At 38.7% G+C, this 22,863-nt stretch overlaps 1 protein-coding gene across 1 annotated transcript in view; it reads right to left on the reverse strand.

Moving 5' to 3' along the window:
• WWC2 (WW and C2 domain containing 2) overlaps nt 1–22,863 on the reverse strand; it is a 339,751-nt gene that overhangs the window by 159,927 nt on the left and 156,961 nt on the right. The window lies entirely within an intron of this gene.

Consider the following 22,863-nt stretch of genomic DNA (forward strand, 5'->3'; position numbering starts at 1 on the left):
AATTGTACTTTAGATGAAGGTTTACAGAACAAACTAGCTTCTCATTAAACAGTTAGTACACATATTGTTTTACGACATTGGTTAACAACCCCACGACATGTCAATACTCTCTCTTCTTGACCTTGGGCTCCCTATTACCAGCTCTGCTGTCCTCTCCTGCCTTCTAGTCCTTGCCCCTGGGCTGGTGTGCCCCAGTAGTCTCGTTTTGTTTTATGGGCCTGTCTAATCTTTGGCTGAAGGGTGAACCTCAGGAGTGACCTCATTACTGAGCTAAAAGGGTGTCCGGGGACCATACTCTCAGGGTTTCTCCAGTCTCTGTCAGGCCAGTAAGTATGGTCGTTTTTTGTGAGTTAGAATTTTGTTCTACATTTTTCTCCAGCTCTGTCCGGGACCCTTTATTGTGATCCCTGTCAGAGCAGTCAGTCGTGGTAGCAGAGTATCATCTAGTTGTACTGGACTCAGTCTGGTAAATTGCATTTCTTTTTTGTTCTTGATTGTTTCTAGGATTTGCCTTACTGTGTTTAAAATCTTTTAAAAAAGGATAAAACACAGAAGTGGATATCCAAAAAAGTAGTAATAGTCATAACTATTTGAAAGTTTAAAGTTTAAGACTAGGGCATAGATCTCTACAATAAATAAAGCCATCCTAAATCAGGGACAACTCCAAGCTGAGAGTGAGGAGCCTGGGATATAGCTCTAATTGTTTTGTAAATAGCTACCGCATTAAAAAAAATACTTTTTTTGTCCCAGGATTCAAATATGAATATCATGGAAATCATCAAATCAGTAGCTCTAAGACCAGATTTACATCACACTATCCTGATTTCAGATTTGGATGCTCTTACATAAATTAAATAAACACTCAATTGTGAGGTCCACTGTGAATTCTTTCTGAGAGGAGAGTCAAACATTTCTTATGTTTGTAAGTATCTTGCACACAACAGGCACAACAAAATTTTTAATAGAACCAAACACAAACTATTCGTGTATCAAAATGTGATCTCACCTTTTCAAACTGCCTTAAATGTTCTCTTTAAGCTTTAAAGCAAATATAGAACCTACGTAGATTCTGAAGCAGAGTACACGTTCAGACTTAATTATCCTCTCCACCTCTGCTGTTGAGAGCCCGTGCCGGGACAGCAGGACAGGTAGGCTGACACTACAGCCAGTCAACATTATCTTCTAATTTAATGCACTGGTATTACCAAGACAATTCTTACATACAAAATCTCCTGGAATCTTTTTTATCCATGCTACTGACTATCAAAGATCTCACAGTTTAAATGAAATATAGGTCATTTCCAGAATCACATCATAATCAGAATAACCAACTGCATCATCTTAACCTTCAGGATGCTGGGAGAATGGTATGAAAAGAAAGGAAATCCTTTCCTCCCTGGCCTACCCTGTGATAGATAGTTTCCCAAGGACACAAGGCACCAGCGGAAGAAAGGAAAACAGTGTCTCCTTTTCCCTCAACTTTCCCATAGCGTGAAATCTGCTGCTGGAGATATCTCCAGGGGTACTAGTACGCGACACTAGCTCAGCTGACAGAAGTAATAATGAGAACAACAACCAGTTCTGATGCTAACTCACTATCAAACTACCTTAGTGAACCTCTATCTCTATTAGAGATAGTTTCCTTCTCTTTTAAGTAGCCATCACAGCCCCCATTCTCTCCCTGAATTATAATAATATTTACTAAGATTAATATGAGGATAAAAAGGAATTAACATAATGTCTAGGATATGATTAAAAAAAAAAAAAGAAAGAAACAGTAGCCATTGAGGCAATTCTGACTCATGGCAACAACCCCAGGTGTTTCAGAATACAACTGCACTCCATGGGGTTTTCATGGCTGTGAACTTACAGAAGAAGATCACCCAGATCTTTCTTGAGAGGCATCTCTGTGTGCATTTAAACCATCAACCTTTGAGTTAACAGCTGAGTGATTACATTTGTGCCACCCACGGACTGGTAAGTACTCAACAAATGTTAGCTGTCATTAACATAAGCATGGTACATGAATGCCCTCATTTACTCCTCCAAGGAGCTAAGTCAGGCAGCAGAGTACTGAAGAGTGGTTCTCAGTGTGTAGTAGCCAGGACCGGCACAATTAGCATCACCTGGAAACTAGTTAGACCTATAAATTCTGCATGCTAAGGTTTAGGAACCACTGGCTTAGAGGATAAGAGCTGGAAATTTGTCATCAAAGAGACCTGGGATCAAATCCTTGTTCTATCACGTACTTGCTGTACAAGTTCTAAATCTTCAAAGCCTTAGTGTCCTAACCTTTTTTTTTTTTTAAAAGAGGGGGAGATTGTGAAGTTTAAATAAGAACTAAACACTATAATGCCTGACAACTGGTTGTTGCTGTTACATGCCATTGAGTCAGTTCCGACTCATAGACACCCTACACACAACAGAACGAAACACTGCCTGGTCCTGCACCGTCCTCACAATCATTGCTATGTTTGAGACAACTGTTGTAGCCACTGTGTCAATCCATCTTGCTGGGGGTCTTCCTCTTTTTCACTGACCCTCCACTTTACCAAGCATGATGTCCTTCTCCAGCAAACTGGTCCCTCCTGATAGCATCTCCAAAGTATGTGAGACAAAGTCTCACCATCCTAGCTTCCAAGGAGCATTTTGGCTGCACTTCTTCCAAGACAGACTTGTTCGTTCTTCTGACAGTCCATGGTATATAAAATATCCCCATAATTCAAAGGCATCAGCTCTTCTTCTATCTTCATTATTCGTTGTCCAACTATCATATGCATACGAGGCAATTGAAAATATCATGGCCTGGGTCAAGCATACCAAAGTCCTCAAAGCGACAGCTTTGCTTTTTAACACTTTAAAGAGGTCTTTTGCAGCAGATCTGCCCAGTGCAATACATAGTTTGATTTCTTGACTGCTGCTTCCTTGGGCGTTGATTGTGGATCCAAGTAAAATGAAATCTTTGACAACTTCAATCTTTCCTCTGTTTATCATGATGTTGCTTATTTGTCCAGTTGTGAGGATTTTTGTTTTCTTTAGGTTGAGGTGTAATCCCTACGAAAGGATGCAGTCTTTGACCTTCATTAGTAAGTGCTTCAAGTCCTCTTCACTTTCAACAAGCAAGGTTGTGTCACCTGCATATTGCAGGCTGTTAATGAGTCTTCCTCCAATCCTGATGCCTCATTCTTCTACATATAGTTCAGCTTCTCGGACTGTTTGCTCAGCATACAGATTGAATAAGTATGGTGAAAGGATACAACCCTGATGCCTACTTTTCCTGATTTTAAATCATGCAGTATCCCCCTGTTCTGTTCTAACAACTGCCTCTTGGTCTATTTACAGATTCCAACTGAGCACAATTAAGTGTTCTGGAATTCCCATTCTAAGCAATGTGATCCATAACTTGTTAAGATCCACGCAGTCGAATGCCTTCGCACAGTCAATAAAACACAGGTAAACATTTTTCTGTTATTCTCTGCTTTCAGCCAAGATCCATCTGACATCAGCAATCATACCCATCATTCCAAGTCCTCTTCTGAATCTGGCTTGAATTTCTGGTAGATTCCTGTTGATACAGTGCTGTAACTGCTTTAGAATTATCTTCAGCAAAAGTTTACATGCGTGTGATATTAATGATACTGTTCGATAATTTCCTCATTCTGTTTTATCACCTTTCTTTGGAACGGGCACAGGTAGCTGTCTTACAAATTTCTTGGCATAGACGAGTGAGCACCTCCAGCGTTGCATCTGTTTGCTGAAACATCTCAACTGGTATTACGTCAATTCCTGGCTCCTTGTTTTTCCCCAATGCCTTCAGTGCAACTTGGACTTCTTCCTTTAATATCATCAGTTCTTGATCATATGCTGCCTCAAAAAATGGCTGACCATCGATCAATTATTCTTAGTACAGTGACTGTATTCCTTCCATCTTCTTTTGATGCTTCCTGCGTCGTTCAATATTTCGCCCACAGAATTTTTCAATATTGCAACTCAAGGCTTGAATTTTTTCTTCAGTTCTTTCAGCTTGCAAAATGCTGAGCATATTCTCCCCTTTTGGTTTTCTAACCCCAGGTCTTTGCACATTTCATTATAATACTTCACTTTGTTGTTTCCAGCCTCCCTTTGAAATCTTCTGTTTATCTCTTTTAATTCACTTCTTCCATTCGCTTTAGCTACTTGATGTTCAAAAGCAAGTTGCAGTCTCTTCTGACACCCAGTTTGGTCTTTTCTTTCCTTCCTGTCTTTTTAATGACCTTTTGCTTTCTTCATGTATGATGTCCTTGATGTCATCCCACAACTCGTCTGCTCTTCAGTCATTAGTGTTCAATGCATCAAATCTATTCTTGAAATGGTCTCAAATTCAGGTGGGATATACTCAAGGTCGTATTTTGGTTTTTGTGGACTTGTTTTAATTTTCTTCAGCTTCAACTTGAACTTGCATATAATTGATGGTCTGTTCCACAGTTGGCCCCTGGCCTTGTTCTGACTGATGATATTGAGCTTTTCCATCATCTCTTTCCGTAGATGCAGTCAATTTGATCCCAGTGTTTTCCATCAGGTGTGGTCCACGTGTATAGTCACCATCTATGTTGTTGAAAAAGGTATTTGCAATGAATAAGTCATTGGTATTACAAAATTTTATCATGCCCTCTCTGGCATCATTTTAACACCAAGACCATATTTTCCAACTATTCATCCTTATTTGTTTCCAACATTTGCATTCCAATCACCAGTAATTATCAATGCATCTTGATTGCATGTTTGATCAATTTCAGACTGCAGAAGTTGATAAAAATCTTCAATTTGTTCATCTTTGGCATTAGTGGTTAAAGCACTTGGCTGTTAACAGAAAGGTTGGTGGTTCAAACCCATAAGCTGCTGTGCGGGAGAAAGAAGTGGCAATCTGCTCCATAAAGATTACAGCCTTGGAAATCCTATGTGACAGTTCCACTGTGTCCCATCGGGTTGCTATTAGTCAAGATCGACTCCATGGCAATAGGTAAGGTAAAGGTAGATAAAGCCCCTGTGCTGGGTACTCTGAATATTACTGTTTGAGGATTCTATTTCCCTAACCCTTCAGCAGGGTTGTGTAAAGGGTACCTGCAACCTTAAAAGAAATCAAGAATAAGAAGACATGAAGGAGGTAAGTTTAGATGATAAAACACAGATATTGGACAATTTTCACCCCGGCACCCAATCAACATGATTAAGCATGAATACGAGTGTATCTATTACTCTTACAAATAGCAGAAGTTACAAAAGCTTCAAAACATGTGCTATGATTACAAGTTATGGTGACATGATTACATTTGGAAATAATCCAGTTTTTCCCATTAACTGTTCAACAGATAATAAGCATTTTATTTACTGTCATTGTTTTAATACTAGAAGTACATCTGTTAACATACGTTCAATTGTGAACTCAGTTAAAAATTCCAAAGTGAAGTTTCTATTCCTGAAATTTTTAATTTAAAAATTCCTTGCAGTGTTACTTCAAAAATCATTTTAGTACATTCTTTTCTGTATCTAGATAAACACGTATCTCTCCAATATACTCTATCGGTAAGTAAAACCATTGAAGATATATTTATAAATTTCAAAATTTTAAGATTTAATTCTTTTTTTTTCCTATACAAAAATTTATACATACATTGTTATGTGACTCTAATTGCTCCCCCCATACTGTGACAGCATACTCCTCCTTTCCACCCCTGATTCCTCACGTCCATTCAACCAGCTCCTAACCCTCTCTGCCTTCCCATCCCCCTCTGGACAGAAACTGCCTGTTTAGTCTCTTGTATCTACTTGAGCTAAGAGGCACACTCCTCACGAGTATCACTTCATGTCCCACAGTCCAGTCCAATCCCTGTCTGAAGAGTTGGCCTCAGAAACTGTTTTAGTTCTGGGCTGACAGAGAATCCACAGGCCATGCTTTCTGGGGTACCTCCAGTCTTGGTCAGACCATTAAGTCTGGCCTTCTTAATATAATTTGAGTTCTGCACCCCACCTTTTTCCTGCTCCAGCCGGGACTCTCTGTTGTGTTCCCTGTCAGGTTGGTCATTGGTGGTAGCCAGGCACCATCTAGTTCTTCTGGTCTCAGGCTGATGAGGTCTCTTGGGCTAATACTTTCCTTGCGTCTTTGGTGTTCTTCATTCTCCTTTACTCCAAGTGGTTAGGACCAATTTGATGCATCTTAGATGGCCTCTTGGAAGCTTTTAAGACCCCAGATGCCACTCACCAAAGTAGGATGCAGAACATTTTCTTAATAAGCTTTGTTATGCCAGTTGACCTAGATGTCCCCTGAAAGCATGGTCCCCAGACCCCTACCCCTGCTACTCTGTCCCTCAAGTGTCTGATTGTATTCAGGAAACTTCTTAGCTTTGGTTTAGTCCAGTTGTGCTGACTTCCCCTGTAGAAAATTTTAAGATTTAATTCTTACCTAAATGACAAAATATAAACAGAGTAACATTGTCAGGTGCCATCCAAACAGAACTAAGCACCCACTTAATGCTGTTATCCTTGAGAAACAGAAAATATTCCTATAGTACACTAAGAAATAACACAAAACAAAAATACCAGATGTATTCCAAAACTGGAAACAAATACAGTGAATGGATGTTAATTAGCATCTAAAGTTTCTTTCCCTTATTCTGTAGAAAGAATTTCTGAAATGTCCCCTCACTGCTTAGATTTAAAGAAGTAAAAATTGATGGAGGTTTTTTTTTTTTTTTGCTTCCGGCCAAGGAGAAAAATCATGTATCAAACCTAAAATTACCAATATTCCTTAAGTTAAATTCCTGAGACTACTCTTTCCTTTAAAAAGTCTTCCTTTACAAAAACCACATGATCATTTCTATGGAAGCAGAAATAGCATTTTATGAAATCCAATACTCTTTCTTGATGAAAATCCCAAAGAAGATTGGAATAGAAGGGAAATATCTCAATATGATTCAAGAAACATACAAAAAGCCAACAGCCAACATTATACTTAATGGAAAAAAACTACGAGCTTTCCTACTGAAATCAGGAACAAGACAAGGGTGCCTGCTCTCAGCACTTGTATTCAATGTTGTATTAGAAGTCCTAGCCAGAGCAGTAAGACAAGAAAAAGAAATAAAAAGTATCTAGATTAGAAAAGAATAAGTAAAATTATCTCTATTTGCAAATGATATAACCCTATATACAGCAAATCCCAAAGAGTCCACAAGAAAACTTCCAGAGCTAATAGAGGAATTTAGCAAAGTTGTAGGGTACAAGGTCAACAAAGAAAAATCAGTTGGGTTTCTATACACCAGCAAAGGGAAATCAGGGAAACAATTCCATTTACAATAGCATCTAAGAGAATAAAATACCTAGAGATAAATCTAACTAGGGGCATGAAGGACTTAAGACAATGAAAATTACAAAACATTGTTGAAAGAGATTTTAGAAGACTTAAATAAATGAAAAGATGTTCAATGTTCACAGATTGGAAGACAATATTGTTAAGATGTCAATACTACCCAAAGTGATCTGTACATTCACTGTAATCCCAATCAAAATTCCAACAACCTTCTTTACAGTAATAGAAAAACCAATCCTCAATTTTATATGGAATGGCAAGAGGCCCCGTATAGCCAAAGCAATTCTGACGATGAAGAGCAAAGCAGAATTCACACCTCCTGATTTTAAAATATAGTATATAGCTACAGTAATCAAAACAGCCTGGTACTGGTGTAACAACAGACACATAGACCAATGGAATATAACTGAAAGCCCAGAAATAAACCCACACACCTATGATCAACTGATTTTTGACAAGGGTGCTAAGTCCATTCAATGAGAAAATAAGAGTCTCTTCAATAAATGATGTTGGGAAAACTGAAACAGTATGCATGCCTCACACCATACACAAAAACGAATTCAAAACAGACTAAGGAACTAAATGTGCAAATTAAACCATGAAATTCTTAGAAGAAAAAGCAGGGCAAGGCTGTCAGGCCTAGCTTTTAACAATGGCTTATCTAATATAATAACAAAAGCACTAACATCAAAACACGAAATAAATACACAGAACCTCATAAAAATTAAAAACTTTTGTCCATCATAAGGTTTTACTAGAAAGGTGAAAAGAAAACCTACCAACTGGGAGAATACCTTCAGCAACCATAAATCCAAAAAGAATCTAATAACCAAAAAAATATATAAAACTCAACAACTTTAACAACAAAAAGACAACCCAATCATAAAATGGGCAAAGACTTGAATAGACTTGTCAACAAAGAGGATATTCAAACAGCTACCAAACACATGGAAAGATACTCAGCATCCTTAGCCATCAGAGAGATGCAAATCAAAACCACAATGAGATACCATTTCACTTCACTAGGATGGCTAAGATTTAAAAATACAGAAAATAACAAATGTCGGTGAGGACGTGGGAAAACTGGAACCCTTACCTACTGCTGGTGGGAATACAAAATGGTACAGGCATTGTGGAAAACAATGTGGTGGTTCCTCAGAAACAAGAGATACCATCTGACCCAGCAATTCCATTAGGTATATACCCAAAAGACTTGAAAGCAGAGACTCATAAAGAGACTGGAACACCGATGTTCACTGCAGCACTATTCACAATAGCCAGATATGGAAACAACCTAAATGCCCATCAATAAATGAATGGATAAGCAAAATGTGGTCCATACATACATGGAATACTATTCAGCCAGTAAGAGAAATGAAGTATTGATTCACGCTACAATAAAGATGGAGCTGGAAGACATTATGCTGAGTGAAATATGCAATCACAAAAGGACAAATATTGTATGACATCACTTATATAAAGAAAAGGAAAATGTATAGAGAACAAAGTTTATTACTGCTTACCAGGGGTGGGAAGGAGGAGGAAGTGGGGGGTGGGGTAACAATGATGGAAATATCGCATTATTATAATTGTTGTCAATAAATTGTACACCGTTAAAAAGTTGAATTGGCAAAAGTGGTATGACAGATATATTTACAACAATGACAAAAAAACAGAGTAGCTGCTGAGGTTGCTTATGTACAATCAAAAACCTCATGGGATTTGGTTTCTTGATTTGGGGGTTTAAGGTCATGGTTTCATGAGACATCCCTGTTAACTGGCCTAATAACACGTTTAGTGCTTGTGTTCTACCTCCAAGATTGCTGCATAGTCCTGGGGTCTTAAAAGCTTCCAAGCAGCTATCCAAGGCACAACAATTGGCCTCTTTCACCTGGAGCAACACAGGAAGGACAGTCAGGAAAAGAAGGAGGGAATGGAATGTGTGGCTAATTGCCTCCATGAACAACTGCCTCCTTTGCCACAAGACAAGAAGAACTGGATGGTGCCCCACTACCATTACTGAACATTTTGATCAAAGATTCTATAGAAGAATTCTGATCAAAAGAGGGAAAATGCAGAACAGAATTTCAAATTTTCACAGACTTCAAACTTCCTGGAGCTATAAAGGTTGGATGAACCCTTGAACCTATTTGCCCTGAGATAATTTTTAAACCTTAAACCAAAAATATCCCTGAAGTCTTTTTAAAACCAAACAATAGTTTAGCTTAACTAGTAAAAAATGTCTTCCTTGAGCATTATGCTCTTTTAAGAACTATCTATATAGTATGAAAGTGACATCGGCAACTCGAAATATTAGGTAGGAAACTTAAGAGGCAGTAAATTTATGTTAATGGAAGAGGAACAACTCAGAAACGGAGAGTAAGAATGGTTGCACAACTCAAAGAATGTAATCAATGTCACTAAACAGTACCTGTAGAAACTGTTGAATTGGTGTATGTTTTGTTGTCTATATTCTCAACAACAAAATAAATAAAATTTTTTTAAAATGGTTCAAAATAAAAGAACAAAGTGCAAAAACATATACCAAAAAAAACAAACAAACAAACCTTGTTGACATTTGATTGGATAAAAAAAACTGCATCTTTACATTTAGGAAAGTGGTATGTATCTCTAGCACTGAACAACTTCACCTTGAAGACAAAAAGTCTGCCTTTACGTCAGGCCTAATGTGAAGAAAATGGTAATTTTTTACAGTTCTTTGCCAAAGTTTACATAGAAAATTTGAACTTTGCATGGTATTTTCTCTCCTTGTTGGCATTATATTATTGTTTGACAAATCTATCATTCAATTAGTATTTATTGTCAAATCATAGACATTTGTTCTATGACATCATATGACACAAATATTTTTTCATCTTTATAATTATATGATGGTAGATAGAGTGTGTTCAGGCACAAATACAGAAACACTGAGTTTGTACTAATTGCACTAAATGAAAAGCATTTGACAAAGAAAACTGTCTTTAGGTTAATAAAACTCTTGACACAATCAAAGGCTCCCAACTGTATAGTTTAGATGAATGTTAAAGGCATTACCAGCAGCTTCTGCTGCTCTCATTGTTGAGCTAACTCAAAGCACAGTTCATATTGTCAACAGTCTATGATTACTACAGAATCTGCCCACACCAACATTACTGAATTGCTCTAAGATAACCAGGAAGAAATAAAGATGTGGTTCACAATTTGAATTTTACAGGGACGGTAAAATGCCAGAAATCTTCTTATGGTTCTAAAAAAAATTTATAATGATGTTGATTAGTCCCCTCAAAACAACTTCTGTTCCTACCACCTCTCTAGCTGTAGGGAAATCAGCAACGCAAAGGAACAAAGGACTGGGGGAATAACAGAAAACAGTCAACAGAGGTGGTGAAGAAGAAAATAGCATTTAAGAGAAGTTATACAAAACCACTTTGGAGGATAGCAACGAGGTTAGTTCTTTGAGAAAAACAGCTTGCATTTTTAGAAGGGAGTCATATTAGATAGAAGCATTTCTAGAAAAATAAAGATTAGGTATTAGAACGCAGCATAATGCAGAGAGAATCACAGCATAATGCAGAGAGAATCATCTCTTCCAGAGATGGCTTTTACAATACTACATAAACGCAAGAGAATGATGAACTGGGCAACATCTCATAGTTCCAATCTATCCTCATCCCAATATTCTCTGCCTCCTTCCAATGAACACATTTGGTGTCTGACAACTAAAATTGTTGTTTATTAGAACGGTTACCCAATGTCATTTCATGAAATACTAATTTTGAAAGAGTAGAACTAATTTCATTATCGATCATGTGGCAGGAATTATGCAAGATGGTTTAATATATTATTTCATTTAATTCCAACAACAATCTGTTGGAATGGGGATTCTCATTCCCATTTTTTACACATTTAATTCCCTTTTAAAATGTGTCACATACCTCCTACATTTCAGGCCCTGCCTGTGCTTCATGTTGGGGATAGAACAAGGAAATGAACTGGTTCTTGCCCTAAGGCGCCATCTTCCAGAGGAAGGGGGATGAGCAACAGTCAAGAAGGTAGCTAAAGTGCCACACTAGTGCTCAGCCAGGGAAGGGGCCTAGGGTCCATGTAACGGGTCAAGGAGACTGCTGCTCCAAGATTTCATTGGTTCGCCCAAAGTCACAGAGCTGGTAAGCAGTGTAACTAAGCAGTATAACTAGGGTCATTTCTTCAGATGTAGTTCATGTTATCTCTGCACATGCTTGGATTCTTAGACAAGTCTCTTCCTATAGCTTTACCCACTGTGGCTAGTTTTGTCCCTTGGTGCCAACAAGAGCTGGTTTAACCCCTTTTCCATGTGATAGGCTTTCAAATATTTGAACTCAACTGTCATGGAGCCCTGGTGGCACAGTGGTTAAGAGCTCAGCTGCTAACCAAAAGGTCAGCAGTTTGAATCCACCAGCTGCTCCCTGGAAACCCTATGGGGCAGTTCTACTCTGTCCTATAGGGTCGCTAGGAGTCGGAATTGACTCAATGGCAATGGTTATCGTGTCTCCCAAATCTGCTCTCCTAAAACCCAAACTCCCCAGTTCTTCCCACCCCTTCTCACATTCCACCTCCACTCAGGAGGCTGCCCATCTCCTGCCTTTAACCCCATATGTTCCTCCCTGACCTGCAATCTCACTCCATCAATTATTATCAAGTCTTTATCTCCTTTTATATAATTATGGTTCTCCCTCAGTCTACAAATATACTCTATCTTCCTCATCCTAAAGAGTCCTTTCCTCAAATCTTCTTCCTTTTTTAACATTCACTTCCTAACCATTCACTAATTCTAACCTAGTGATTTTAAATATGGAGGACTTTAAAAGGCCTATGAGAATCTCCCTAATTCTACAGTTATTTCATGAATACGTACTCGAAAGGCACTATTTGTGGGTGATTTGCCTGTGAAAGCAAACAATGCATATGCTGTTGATTTGGGGACCCAGATTTATGATTTCCAAAAGCTTCAATGCTTACAACAATGTATGTTAAAAAAAAAAAAAGTCTATTTTTTAAGTATGATAATTATTTTATATTTACTGAGTGCTTACCATTTATCCCACATGCTTTAATATATATAAATGTGTTAGATAAATCCTCATAAAACTCTGTGTATTAGATACAATTACTATCTCCATTTAAATACCCTGTTCAGAAAAAAAAATAAAATTCCAAATCAAATAAGCATGCATTTAGGTAAACACAGCTCACTCTGTCTCTCTCTCTCTCTCTCTCTCTGTCTAGCCAAGATTTGTAGCCCCCAGCCATGAGTTTATTCCTCAGAATATGACTATCACTATTGTTATGTAAGGCACGTTGTCTAACGCACAAGACTTGGGTATGAAGATCCATCAAGTTTCTGGGGAAACTGCAAAAAAGGGAACCCTTAAAAAAGTTTTGAGGGGGAAGGAGGGAAAAGGCCTGAACTTTAAAATGACACGGCTGAATGGAGAAACAGAATACTGCTGCAGCCCCGAGAGCGCCCCAGTCAGGCAGCGGTGGCTGCGCTCTGCTGCATAGGCCCTCACACCACAAACCTTCATGCTGGACGCCTGAAAGGGTTAAAAATAAAGTCTAATCACAGATCAAAGGAAAAATACATATGAGGGACACACAATTCTTAAATTCTTTTTGACATGATTTTTAGACTGAAGAGCAATTCCTAAGTAAAACTATATGACTTATGCATGTAGTTCTTAAATTAGAGGTTATAAAATGATTCCAATTTAACTGTTTATATTGTCTGCCTATTTAAGCTAACAAAAGGTCAGCGCTGATGAAGTCAAAGTTGGGAATCACATTTCCCACAAGGAGTCTTGAGCATAGACTTGGAAATGTTGGCTTAGAGCAGTGGTCCTCAAACTTCAGTGTACCTCAGCCTCACCTGGAAGGCTTATTAAAACAGATTGCTGGGTCCCACCTTCACAGTTCTTGACTCAAAGTATGGGGTGGGGCCTAGGAATTTGTATTTTTAACAAGTTCCCAGCTGATGCTTCTGGTCCCTTGATCTAATCAGAAGGATTGAAAGAAAAGTAAAAAGGGAAAAACTATTTATGACTAAAAGTTATTTAATGTGATACCCCTGCTCCATTAAAATCCTCTATTCCCATCCTTGGAAAACGTGGACAATGGAAGACTAGAGAAGACAATGACATAATCGAGACAAATTTTAATGTAGGAAGGTGTCTCTAACAGTGGTGCATGGAATGAACTAAAGCTGTGGTTCTCAGAGTGTGGTCCCCAAACTCAGAGCATCAGCATGACCTGGTAAATTGTTAGAAATGCAAATTATCGAGCCCTACCTCAGAACTAGCACCTAAGGAACTCTGGGAGGAACAACTCAGAAAAGGAGGGTGAGAATGGTTGCAGAACTCAAAGAACGTAATCAATGTCACTGAATTGTACATGTAGAAACTGTTCAGTTGGTGTATGTTTTGCTGTGTATATTCTCAACAGCAACAACAAAGTAAATAAAATTTAAAAAAGAAAATCTGGGCATGGGGCCCAGCAATCTGTTTTAACAAGCCCTCCAAGTGATTCTGATGCCTGCTACACAGTGTGACAGCCACTAGACTGGAGAGAGGCTGAAAGAGAGCTCCCTTTCCATCTTACTTCCAGGGTAGTAAATGACTGCAACTGACCAGAAAAAAGTCATCAACATAGTGGCCATGGGAAGGGCTGGCTGCAAAGGTAATAATAATAAGATTTGAGGCTGTCTAGTTATTGAACCAAGGAGGAGGAAAAAGCTCCTAGAAAAGTAAAGAGTTCCCAGTCACTAGACCTTTGAAAACAGAAGCTGGATAATGAAAAGTTAGGGGTGTTACAAAATAATGTACTTGCTAAATATGGAAGAGGTAAGTGAGATAGTCTATAATTCTACGATGTGGTACTTTCAAAACAATATAGTGATATCAGGATGGAGAAGCAAAATTATCAGAATAATCAATTTAATTTAAAATATATTGTGTTTGAGGTGCCGGTGGGGCATGCAGGTAAAATATGGACTCAAACTTCCACAGGGAGATCAGCTAATAGATGAAATTAATGAGTCGGGCAAGGTCTTGGGATTTGCCTACATTTTATGGGGCAGCAGATGTTAATAGTAAGTAGAATGTTTAGAAAACTGACTTCAACTGGAAGAGGTGGAAAAAAAAATTTCAGTCTCTAGTTTTTCCATTTCTGCTAATAGGAAGTAATAATAAACCTATCAACAAAGTAACATTTCATTCATTCATTCATCAGGTCATTGAATAATTTGTGTCATGCAAGGGGATATATGGTTCTAGTCCTGCAACATATTTTACACAAACAACCAATGATTGTCCTCTAGGTAGTACACGGTCTCATGGTATAAAATGCTTCCATATGGATCTACATGTTTCTTTGGACACAAATCAACTTTTGTGTATTCCTCCCTGTTGTACCATCAGAAAATTATTCAATTAATATCAGTGAGACACTCTTTCTGACAGTGAAATTAGGTTAAAGTTCAGTTGAACACAAAGAAATCCTCATAACAACAACACAACGTTAGAATCCCTGAATTCCAGGGTCTCCTTATCTGTTAAAAGGAAAGTAATCTTCAGAGGTAAGGAAACTCAACCGGCATGAAGTCAAAATCAGTTCAGTCCCTTTTCCATCAACTAACTCCATGGTTGTTGTTAGCTGTTGTCAAGTCGATTCCAACTCATGGCTACACCATGTGTTACGGAGTAGAATTGCTCCATAGGTTTTCTTGGCTGTAATCTTAACGGAAGCAGATTGCTAGGCATATCTTCCATGGTAATGCTGGGTGGGTTCAAACTGCCAACCTTTAGGTTAGCAGTAGAGCGCAAACCATTTGTGCCACCTAGAGACTTACAATTCTCCTGATCACCCTGATCACAGGAAAGCTTCCTGATCTAGGCAGTTACTGGTCATGCCTAGGATTATTAAAATTTAATAATCTTAAACCTGGCATATATGCATATACATACACACACACACACACACACACACACACACACACACACACACACATATACCATTACTGAAATTTCATCTATATACCATAAAATTTGCCCATTTTGTGTGCAAATCAATAATTTTTAGTAAATATATAGAGCTGTAACCACAACAGTCCAATTTTAGCACTAATTTGACATGTACTCAACTATGGCAAGAAATTTGGAAGACAGCTACCTGGCCAACCAACAGGAAGAGATCCATATTTGTGCCCATTCCACAGAAAGGCAATCAAACAGAATGCAGAAATTATCAAACAATATCATTAACACCACACACAAGCAAAATTTGCTGAAGATAATTTAAAAACGGCTGCAGCCATACATTGACAGAGAACTGTCAGAAGCTCAAGCCAGATTCAGAAGAGGACATGGAACAAGGGATATCACTGCAGATGTCAGATGGATCTTGGCTGAAAGCAGAGAATACCAGAAAGACGTTTACCTGGGTTTTACTGACTATGCAAAGGCATTCGACTGTGTGGATCATAAATTATGGATAACATTGCAAAGAATGGGATTCCAGAACACTTAATTGTCCTCATGCAGAATCTGTACATAGATCAAGAGGTAGTCATTCGAACAGAAGAAGGGGATACTGTGTAGTTTAAAATTGGAAAAAGTGTGTGTCAGGGCTGTATCCTTTCATCATACTTCTTCAGTCTGTACGCTGAGCAGATAACTGGACTATATGAAGAAGAATGTGGCATCAGGATTGAGGAAGACTCATTAACAACCCGCCATATGCAGATGACACAGTCTTGCTTGCCCAAAGTGAAGACAGACAACTTCAAGCACTCACTGATGAAAGTCAAAGACTATAACCTTTAATATGGATTACACCTGAACATGAAATGAAAATCCTCACAACTAGTCTAATAAACAACATCAGGACAAATGGTAAAGAAACTGAAGTGGTTAAGAATTTCATTCTACTTGGCTCAACAGGCAATGCCCATGGAAGCAGCAGTCAAAAAAATCAAATGATGTATTACATTGGGAAAATCTGCTGCAAAAGACTTCCTTAAAGTGTTAAAAAGTAAAGCTGTCACTTTGATGACTAAGGAGCACCTGACCTAAACCATGGTGTTTTCAATCCCCTCATATGCATGTGAAAGCTGGACAATGAAAAAGGAAGACAGAAGAATTGATGCATTTGAATTGTGACGCTGACGAAGAATACTGAACGTACCATGCACTGCAAGAAGAACAAATAAGTCAGTTTTGGAGGAAGTACAGCCAGAATTCTCCTTAGAAGCAAGAATGGCAAGACTTTGTCTTGCTAATTTTGGACATGTCATCAGGAAAGACCAATCACTAGAAAAGGACATCCGCTTGGTAAAGTAGAGGATCCGTGAAAACAAGCGAAGCCCTCCATGAGATGGACTGACACAATAGCTCCAATCATGGGTTGAAACATACCAACAACTGTGAGGATGGCACAGGACTGGGCAATGTTTCATTCTGTCATACACAACTCAACGGCAACTAACAACAATTACCATTCCAAAAAGATCCCTCATGTCCATTTACAGTCACTCCCTATTTCCATCCCCTGCTCCATGCAACCACTAGTTTGCTTTCTGTCTCTATAGATTTGCCTTTTGTGGAATTTCACATAAATGGAATCATACAGCAAATGGCCTCTGTGTCTGGCTTATTATTATTATTACAGACAATGCTTTTTTTTTGGCTTATCTATGTTGTTGTGTGTACCAAGAGTATATTCTTTTTTATTGTTAAACAATATTGCGTTATACAGATATTTCACATTTTGTTTATCCATTCACCACGGTACAGACATTTGATTTGTTTCCACTTTTAGCTATTATGAATAATGCTACTATGAACATTTGCATCTAAGCCTAGCTTTAGAGAGGAGAAAAAACAATTAGACTTCAATATTAGTGGGAGGGAAAGGTTTCATGACATGGTTGGTACAAGTTACTAGCACAGCTAATAGCAAAAGATACTCTCATTAACACAAAAATGGTAAGAAGTAGGATATCTGCCTTTCAGATGCCTATGCCCCCAAGTACTGAAAACCTACCAAAAATGAGCCCAGGAGAAGTAAAGAAAAAACCAGTCATCCTGGTATCATATAGGTAGCAAAAACATGCTTTTATGTGTACAGTTTCTTCCACCTGGAACATCTTCTCTCCCTCCAGTATTCCACCACCCCATCCCTTCCTCAATCTCATCCCTGCAGTTGTCCTTTAAGATTTATCTTCTCAAGAAAGCCGTCCTGTCCTCTCTAGGCTGAATCAGAGACCCACCTCTCAGTGATACTTTATGAGCTCCAGATGTGGAAATATTTTCCCATTTGAACTGGTCATTTTTCACACTGTTTGCATATTTTAGTTTACTTGTCTATTCAGTTCACTAAGTTCCTACTGGTCTTTCATCTCTGTTCACCTAGCACACAGCATGGTGCTTGGTGCTCAAAAGATGTCTGTCAAAGAAAACAGTGAGGGAGTAATAGTCACATTTACAGCCGGACCTCTATGAGGAGATCCAGATCTATTAGAGCCAACATCTCTACCTGGTATCTCCAAGGAGATGTCTAACAGCCACATCAAATGAAACTTATATAAAACCCAACTCTTGATTTCTCCCTAACAACCACCTCTCCCAACCCCATTTTTCCCCTAGAATACCTTATCTTGGAAAATGTCACCACCATCAACCCAGATGCTCAAGTCACAACCTGAGAGGCAGCCATCCTTGATGCCTCCCTCCCCACCTCCCCCAACATTCAATCCACCATAAAACCCTGCTGCCTCAACCTTCAGAACACAGCCTCAATCTATACAATTTTCTTTCTCCACCACCACTTCTTCAACCCAAGCTACTAGCAACTCTTGCCTGGATTACCACCATAATTTCCTAACTGGTTGCTATGCTTTTATTCTTGTCCCTCTACAATCCATTCTCCACACATGAGGATCTTTTGAAAATGGTTTTTAAAATCTTTCTTTTTACATAAAACTTTAGTTTAAAAATACATAAATATATTCTCTTTGCAAAATGTTAAAATATTACAGGTAATCCTCAAGTTCCTTTGACCACCAGCTCCCACACTCCTCAAAAGCATCCACTAGCACCCATCGCGGTATGTGTCCTTCCAGGCCTTTTTCTACATATAGCCAAAAAATATGTGCTATTCTTTTAACATAAATAATACACTGTGTGTGTCATTCTGCAGTTTACTTTTTTATTTGACAACCTAATTTAAGATATTTCAATGTTGCTATTTCATTTTTGTAGTAAATTTAGATCATAGCTTACTTAGCTATTCTAGTACAGTCTAATGCTGATGGACATTTATATTGTACCCAAAACACCATGGTACTGAGTATTCCTTGAATGAGCCCTAGGTGAAATACTGACAAGTCTTTGCTCAGGCACAGGTTTACAAAGTTAATATCAAAAATATCTGCCTGCCAGAAGGGGAGTAGGAAGTTGATCATAGGGAACACAAGGTAGAGTAAGGATATTGTTGATGTGTTGTGAGACTGTTAACCATTGTCATAGGGCAACATTTGTAGTAACTGTTAAATGGGAGACTATTTTGTTCTGTAAGCCTTCATCTTAAGTGAGAATAACAGCACAATTAGAAGAGCGTAGTCAATGTCACTTAAATGTGTATGTAAAAAAAAAATTTTGAAATGGCGTATCTTTGGCTATGTGTATTTTCACAAAAAAAAAAAAAAAAAGTTGAGAATTTAGAGGGTTAAAACGTTGTGGGGTTGTTAACCAATGTCATAAAACAGCATGTGTGTTACTGTTACATGAGAAACTATCTGTTCTGTAAGCCTTCACCTGAAGTACAATAAAGTATTAAAAAAAAAAAAAAAAACTGCCTGCCACACAGCTGCACACAGGCACAAAAGATGACAGCTCCTGTAGGAAGATGACTTCAGGCCAAGGCCGCCTAACTTGGGGAGCTTTCGGTTCTGCAGCTCTGAAGCCTGCTGCTTCTGGATGGGAGTGTTCAGCTACACCATGATGAGTTCTAGCTACCAGGCAGCATGCTTCCTAGTTTAAAGCTGTTGCATATGGGCAGTTTTAAGAACTAAGCTTTAATGACTTAAGGGGAAGTATCTGGTGCTTCAAGGAACCCTGGCTGCTAATCGAAAGGACAGCGGTTAGAACCACCAGCCATTTCATGAGAGAAAAGACCTATGATCTGCTCTCGTAAAGATTTCAGCCTAGGAAATCTTATGGGGGCAATTCTGCTCTATTATATAGGGTCACTATGAGTCAGAATTGACCCTACAGCACACAAGAACAACAGCTGGTGCTTCAATTCTGTACTCTGGTTTTCACTGTTATATATCCTACAGATATTATATTTAGACACAAAACAAATCAATTTCATTATGAATTTCATAAAGTTCATAACGGTGTTGTTTCAGTGGATCTCAACTTTGGCATTCTTGCCTGAATATATACATCAAGAAAGTATGGTGGCTTGAGTCATATGAACATACATTCTTGCCAGCTTTAACCAAACCAATTTCCTGAGGCTACAGGACAAGGATATCATGCTTGGTAAAGTAGAGGTTCAGTGAAAAAGAGGAAGACCCTCAACGAGATAGACTGACACAGTGACTGCAACAATGGGCTCAAACATAGCAATGACTGTGAGGATGGCACAAGACCAGGCAGTGTTTCATTCTGTTGTACACAGGGTGGCTATGAGTTAGAACTGATTCGATGACAATTAACAACAACAATATAGTGATACTAGCAGCAGAGCCTGGTATTGCATTAAGAGGTTTCTTCATAACTGACCCAAATGGAGGCATCAAGCATTTGATTGCCAGTGATTCTGCAGGCAGCCAAAGTGGGGATGAGACTCTCAGCTTAGTACGGGACTTCCAGACTGTGAAGACCATGGAGACATCTGACCAGATTCCCACACAATTCAGCCCAGTTGACTAATTCCAAAGAAAGCTTTGCAAAGGAAAATGAGTTAACCATCCGCAGTGCACCTTCATTTCTCATACCAGAGAAAAACTACGTGGTGGAAAGCATGCGTAACATTTCAAAGATGGTTGTCTATTAACATGCGAACAATTTATGCTTGTATTCGTAAAGGTTACTCTGAATTTTTTTTTGGGGGGGGCAGGTAACATCAGCTAACTCATCTTAAACTTAATTGTAAGTCTTGATTATAGCCAGTTTCTATACAGTATCTATTCACATATTTTATATACAATGGTTTCATTAAGAAGAGAAACAGCCCTCTTATTTAGCCTTATTTGAACCTTGGTGTATACAAAAGGAGTGTAAGAAACATTTATAGCTTTTGGCTAAGGGTCCTACAATTTCCTTCTCCAATTTTTATATAACTTTTCTATTATATTTACAAAAGTTATCATTTTAAGTTATGAACATGAGGATCTAATTTAATGCTTCTGTTACGTGTATATCTGACCAAGAGAAATCTGAATTGGTTTTGAAACACACATTTTTAGGCACCAAATGATTTCACTGATCATGCATGCTCCCCATTCCTGAGACATATATAGGTATTTTACTTATTTTATTCTTGAGTTGACTTGATGTCTCCGTACATTTCTAGAGGTTTAAAAAGAAGAGTGTAATTATAAAGAATATTTATGAATTCAAAGATTGCACTTTGAAATCATTTTCTTCCTTGAATTAATTTATTTTAAAATTTAAAAAAGACAACACCACATACTGGAGTGTGTCATTCCCTGTGTAAAACTACAACTGTTTACCATTGCACTTAGAACTCAATCCAGACTCCTCAGCATCATTTACATGACTGTGAGATTCGCCCCTGACCCACCAGATAGGCTCTCCCTCATCCTCACTCAGGAGTCCTTGGGTGGTACAAAGCATTAAGCACTCAACTACTAGCCAGAAGGTTGGCAGTTTGAACCCACCTAGAGGCACCTTGGAAGACAGGCCTGGCAATCTGCTTCTGAAAGATCACAGCCTTGAAAACCACGTGGAGCACAGTTCCACAGCTGCCATAAATTGGAATTGATACGATAGCAACTAACAACAGCAGCAACATCCTCACTCACCCTACACCTCCTCCAGCCACACTGTTAGTACACTGCACAAAGCTGGTCCCAACCTCCACGTGGCACTACTCTCCATGCCCACGAATGGTGCTACCTCATCCTTCAGATCACAACTTAAAAGACACCTCCTTAAGAAAGCCTTCTCTGACCAACTGAGTAGACTGCATTACTGTTCCCAACTAAATTCTTCTTTCCCACTGAGAGGATTGTACCTCCCACCAGTGGCCATGAGTCTTGCGGTGCCTCTCTGTAAGGAGAGTCTCCATCCCTGCCCACTGTTGCACATGTCCAGGGGAGAGACTTAAGGTGGCATATGCCTCTCTGGGCAGAAGCCTGAAGAGCAACTCGGAGTATGGCTCTCTTTTTTGTCCTTTCCCATTTCCACAAAAATAAGCAAGTCCTACATATAGGCTGTCCCTATAATCTGAGCCCAGGAGCAAGAAGAGCCATAGCTGCTGACCCACAGCCACAGACATGTAATATGAGCAAGAAGTAACTGCTGTGGAATTTGCTGAGATTTGGAAGGTCGCTTGTTACATACATAATAGACTCGTGTATTACTCAGCAGATCTAATACATGAGTCTATCAAAAATAGTCACTGTCCATCATATCACTCAGTCTACCTCCTTCATGGCATTATCATGTCTAAACTGATTGTATTTGTTGACATAGTCTGTTTTCTTCCTGCGTCCACACCACCTGTCTGTAGTCCAGGTGTACTGTAACAGTGTCCCTAGTGCCTAGGACAATGGCTGGTGCCCCATCAACATGTGTTCAATGAATATCTACTTTCTGTTGGCCGCCACATCGGTACCAATGGCCACTATCAACTTACACACGAAGTCACTCTCAGGACATTAGGCTTTTTCACATTGAAAAATACCTGATCCTGTATCTGAGTACAAGTAACACATAAACTGAATCACAGATTTTTTTTAAAGCTCCAGGGCTGGAATTTCACGAATAAGAGAGAATAAAATATTATAAGACTAAGAAATGTTCCCTAAGCAGCCTAAAGAACGGAGGAGCTAATGTGCTGCAAATTAACTCCACACCTAGGATGTCCTTCGCTAGTTAAGAATGTGATTTCATTTTTATACCTTATATGAAGACTTCAGAAGTATTTCCTTGTGCTCTATTTATTTCCAAGCCTCTATTTTTCTCTGACATAGCATCAGATCCTCCAAGCACTAACAATTAGACATATGGAATGTGACGAATGTCTGATAACTATACCAACTTCACAGATAAGCCCTTAGTCATAAACAAAATACATGCCCTTTGAGCTTAAACTCAAATCCCATCTGAAGCAAACAAAGGTCATGGGGCTGAACGCTGGCAAAATGTGCAAGGTGGAGTGGGGTGGACTAGGAAAAGCTCTAAATATAGTTCTTCATCACTGCAAAGATAAATACAGCTTCTCCTTTATTT

This window comes from Trichechus manatus, unplaced genomic scaffold (genome assembly GCF_000243295.1).
Source record: "Trichechus manatus latirostris isolate Lorelei unplaced genomic scaffold, TriManLat1.0 scaffold00254, whole genome shotgun sequence".
Taxonomy (NCBI): Eukaryota; Metazoa; Chordata; class Mammalia; order Sirenia; family Trichechidae; genus Trichechus; species Trichechus manatus.